The sequence below is a fragment of the Bolinopsis microptera genome, chromosome 2 (assembly GCF_026151205.1).
Source record: "Bolinopsis microptera isolate Bmic1 chromosome 2, MBARI_Bmic_1.0, whole genome shotgun sequence".
Lineage (NCBI taxonomy): Eukaryota > Metazoa > Ctenophora > Tentaculata > Lobata > Bolinopsidae > Bolinopsis > Bolinopsis microptera.
This window is the reverse complement of record NC_087073.1, coordinates 11,338,237-11,343,980: the sequence shown is the minus strand read 5'-3', so window position 1 is coordinate 11,343,980 and position 5,744 is coordinate 11,338,237.

Genomic DNA, 5,744 nt, shown 5'->3' with positions numbered 1-5,744 from the left:
GTAAATGGTTGAGTTGTATCCTGCAAGGAGATTCAATAATTTGCTTGCTTTCTCTAGTCAGCACGAAGAATACGGAAGCAAAGAACTTTAGATTATGATACTGAATAAGTTGGTTACCTTGAACAATGTATTAAAGAGTGGTCTGAGAATGCACCCCCAGCCCAGATGACGTCTCGAGTGGTTGGTTCTTACAAGTGATAAACAGTGGCGGTCTCCTTATTCCAAAAGGGTTGTTCACCCTTTCAACTTTATTTTCTTTATTAATCTCCTAACAAACATAAGATAAACCACAATATGCTAAGAGACGAATTAATTTATATTTTGTCTTTTTTTCAGGAGCTATAGTGATGTTACCCACAGAAGCTGTTCACATGTAGAGGAATTTCTGGTCATTACTTACACATTTGATCCGGACAGATTCGCTCCTGGCAAGAAAAAGAGCCCTCACTTACTTCCGTTTACGGCATGGACACCCCGAATATGTATTGGTAAACATTCGCCATTATGGAGCAAAAGTTGTTCTTGGCTAAGTTGTACCACACTTTTCAGTTTTATATGATCATATCCCTAGAACTGAACTTGGAAGATCACTACCTTGACTCTAAACCAAGAAATGGGGTTTTAGTTGGATAGCTATCTAGGATCTCATGGGGAGTGCATTGGTTTTCCCCCTACGACTGAGTTTTAAATGGCTATTTTTAATGGTATTAGTTAAAACTTAAACTAGGTAACATGTCATTGGCACCATACATGATAGGAAAATATATGATATGAATATTTTTACAATATCTGTTCTATTTTAAGCGTTAGTTTTATCATAATTTTTATTCAAAAGTTATGGTTCATTCTTTTATTGACGTTTATCATAAATTTCAGACTGTTTTAACTAATTATCTCCGTTTCGTATCTACTTCTTTAAAGTAAGGAAGAACAGGTTTAGTTGTTTAAATTTTATAACGAACTTTAGAGTGTAAATTGGTTTTTTAAAAGTTAGATATTATTGTCATAGTGTATTTCAAATAAAATATGAAATAACCACAAAATAAGTTGTATAACCTTATAACAGATATCATGTATAGATCAATTGACTCAATTACAATCTCAGATTAGTGAGAGCTGGGTTATCTTCTCAAAATTGCTCATGAAACCTATTACGCAATTAATTACATTCTATACTTAATCTATCTATATTATATTTTAAACATTGACGACGAAAATTTCCCCGGCAACGGGACAATAGAAGAAAAAACACGAAAATCGACCTCAAAATGGAACCCGCTGGAGTGATGCCAAACCCAGCTCGCAAATGGAGTTGAAACCTCGCCATTTTTATCAGTGTTGTAGAAAAGAGGATAGGAATAGGCTATAGCATTCTTAGAATTTGATTTATGGCTTTAGATTTTTTATAATTAACGTCGGAAGTGAGAGTTATATAATCGTTAGAATATTGCAATAGTCCTATTCCTATCCTTTTTCTACACCCCTGCTAAAAGTGGCGAGGGTTTCAACTCCAATGCGAGCTGGGTTTGTGCATCACCAGAGGTTCAGTTTGAGGTCGATTTCGGTGTTTTTTCTTCCTAGTCCCCGTTGCCGGGGAAATTTTCTACAAGTTTAAAATGATATAGATAATTATATTATATAATTAATTAATTGGCGTAATAAGGTTTCATGAGCAATTTTGAGAAGATAACCCAGCTCACTACTCTGATTATGTAATTGAGTAAGTTGATCTATATCAAGATACGTTTATAAGGTTATACAACTTATTTGCTGGTTATTTCTATTTTTTATTTGACATACTATAAGCAAAATTTTCTAACTTTTAAAAAACAGGATTAATACACTACTAAAGTTCGTAAAATTTAAACACTAAAACTGTCTTTCTTACTTTAAAGAAGATACGAAACGAGAATAATTTAATCAAAGTCTGAAATTTATCTGATAAACTCAATAAAACGAATGAAACATAACTTTCTGAAATAAAATATGCTAAAACTAACCGCTAAATAGACTGATATTGTAACAATAATCATTATATATTTTCCTATCATGTATGGTGCTAGAATGTACCTAAGGTTTAAGTTTTAACTAAATACCATAAAATTACTTAAACTCAGTCTAGGGGAAAACAATGCACTCCCCATGAGATCTAGTTTAGCTATCCCCACAAAAACCCCATTTCTTGGTTTAGCAGTCAAGGTATTGATCTTCTCAAGTTTCATTTCCTCAGGATATGGACATAAAACTGAAAAGTGTGGTACAGACTTAGCCAGAACAACTTTTGCCCTCCATAATGCGAAATTGTTTTACCATACCATTCGGGGTCCAGCCGTAAAACGGAAAGTAAGTGAAGGGCTCTATTTTCTTGCCAGGAGCGAATCTGTCCGGATCAAATGTGTATGGATCTGACCGAATTCCTCTAAATGTGAACCAGCTTCTGTGGGTAACATCACTATAGCTCCTGAAAAAAAAGACAAATAAATTTAATTCGTCCATCTTAGCCATATAGTGGTATCTTATGTTTGTTTGGAGATTAAATAAAGAAAATAAGTAGAAAGGGTGGAACACCTTTGGAATAAGGAGACCCGCCACTGTTTCATCACTTTGTAGAACACACTCGAGAAGTATCTGCTGGAGGGTGCATTCTCAGACACTCTTTAATACATTGTTCAAGGTACACCAAACTTATCAAGTCATCATAATCTAAAGTTTCTTTGCTTCCGTATACTTCCGTGACCGGAAATAGAAAAGCCAGCAAATATTGATATCACCTTGCAGGATACAAATCAACAGTTACAACAATATTGACGATAGTTAAACCATGACTATTTGAATTCATACCAGGGAGGTGAAACTAGCTAAGTACCTCGCCAACCACTTTCAGAGATATCTCGGGGTGTTTTAAGTAACAACCAGATGAGGGTAGACAATGTAATAGCAGTAGTTTTCCATACCGGCTCCTGAACACAAAGAAAGCATCAATGATGTACAATCCATTGAAACTCCTCTCCAGTCATGTTCCCTGGATAAAAATCTCCTTTTAATTAATATGGAACCCGCATAGTTTTTCCCATGAAAACAAATAAAACGTGGCATGCTTTAACCTATATTATTATATTATGTTTATCAGTCAACTTGATATCACAAACACGAAAAAGATACAATACCAGTTTTAAATGTTGAGTAGGTGAACAATCTTATATTATATTCAAACCTCATCGGATAATAGGTCTAAGATGTCATTGGAGAGCGTCAGGGTCTTTGGTGATCTTGCTCTAATCTTACTGAAAGATGTTCCCTTCATCATACCTCTTAACAAACCATTGGACTCCTTCAACCCTTTTCTCGGACCTAAAACTTCCATGGCAACGGAAAGGTTAAAGATTCCAGAATTGAAAGTGCCAAAAATCGATCAAACACATCAGCGACAGCTTTATCAGTTTTAATCTTCGGCCATAATAAAATCCTCTTTCAGGTCAAATCCACAAGAACAAACAACTTCTATGCAACTCAATTCATGAGCATGTAAATATCTATGGTCTTCTGTCTTGTTATCCATTCCAAAACTGACACATTTCTCAGCACTTTTCGTTATATCGCCATCAAAATTCGGAGGAACTTCTTTTTGGAATGCCCCGGATCCATCATTTTCCCGTTTTAGATACCATTTCTCGGTTCCGGGCTCGGTTAGGATTCCGTTTGAGTCCAAAAACTCTGACGCCAGCAACATAACACAACCCGTTTCCTCGGGCTTTCTTTTTCATAAAGGCCTATGATCACTAAGCACCTTAGCAATTACTGGCACGCGAAGTGTGTAAATTATACTTCCCCCAAAAATACTACAAAACATACGTGTCATACCCCAAGTTTCTTTCGGAGCGAGCTTTCAACAGAACTGCGAAATCAAAACCCGTCCCGCCAAGCCTCCAACCACTTTTTTGTTTGCCGTAGTGTGTTCGAAGTACCATTTCCAGATATTGGGAATGGGAGACTGGGAATGTGATATAACGTTTCTTTCAAGGCTAAGTTTTCACATGAAGTATAAATCAGGAAACAAACCAACAGTGTGACTCCGATTAGAAGTGAACAGCATGTTTCATCTAGATAAAGTGGTGTAAGTAACAAAATGCCTATTCAATATTAGGAAGAATCTTCAAATAAAGAATTAAGGTGCTCCACTTACGTATACGAAATGACCTTTTTGAACCACTGTTGCATGGACGCCAATGGCATGTTGGAATCAAGAGAATGAGAACAAACCATGCAAATGGTTTACTATGGTTTGTATGAAAGTTTAAAAGTTTGCCAGGGCGTTACATGGAATGCCTTCACGTACCACAGTTTAACATCACCTACACAATCACATACGTAATACTTATGCTATAGGAGTCATTGAATACTTAAGTCCTTTAAGTGAACAGCTTTCTCAGAAATGAAAAATCTAATTCAAATTAGTATCAAAAGACACTGAATTTCCCACATTATCTTCAAAATTCCCGGGACAACATAAAGAATGCTCTCACGCTGAGTCGTGGAATTCCGAAAAACCTATTTTTCAGAGGAAGTTTAACTTCTCACCTTCTGACGATGGGTGCAGAGTTTCTATATATAAAGATAATTCGAAAGTAATGAAAGTTCTGAGAGACTTTGTAAATTCTTCTGATCACAAAATAACTACAGTTAGTGGAAATGTTGGCAGTTATGAGTTAGGGGGGCATAACAAAATCTTTAAGTTGGAAACTGATGACAATCATCAGGTTTTTATTTCAGTCTATGATACCCGAATTGTACGGCACCATCTATAGTCTAACAGATGCTCAGATATACAGCATGATCTCAACTGTGTCGATAAGTGGGCAAAAGCAACAACATGGCACTTCACGAAGATAAAGTTGAGCTGCTTGTCCTCAAACATTGTCCCTCAAAACACTGCTAGACCACCCTTTTGCCATCCTAACCCAAGGAACCAAGTCTCGGACGCAACATGTTTAACCCTCCTAAAGTGGTAAAGATTTAGGGGTGATGGTTTTCGCTTGACTTACAGTATCCTGGAGCCCCACGTTTACCCTTATAGCCGAACGTGCTTTCGTAAAGTTGCTGCTGGGTTCTGAGTGCTTTATAAAACGAGAACAAAGTCACAGGATGACCCTTTACAAATCTCTCATCAGAAGCCACCTCGAGTACGTTGCCCCTTATTAAATATTCCAAGAATACGGACGTCCAACAACTGGAAGGGTTTCAGCGCACTTCACGACGAGACAATAGACGGCCTACAGCATCTAACTACTGGCAGAGACTCAGGCTTAAAATTTTGATGTCGTTGCACGGAGAGAAACGAATATACTGACATCAGACCTCATATGGAAAGTGCTGCACGCAAGGTGCCAAATGAATGTCCAACATCTGCAAGTTCTCTGCAACACTCCGACATGGCCAAAAGCAGTTATTCCCTCTGAATAAATCTAGCATCGACGCAACCAAACGGCGCTATGACAATTCATTTGCCAGTAATTTGGGACCTGCTTGTGAAACTTAATCCCAACCAAACTGCATACTAGCAAAAATCCCCCTGCACTATAAAGAAATACATACAACGTTTTGAATATCATTCCCTGAGGAGCCGCTAGTGGCAGGATACAGCTGTCGGAATGGGAAATTCGTATACTGGATGGAGTTAATAAAGGCAGCGATCTCGCTGTCCGGTGGGTCAACAACTCCTGATACCCGATAGATGATTCCTTATG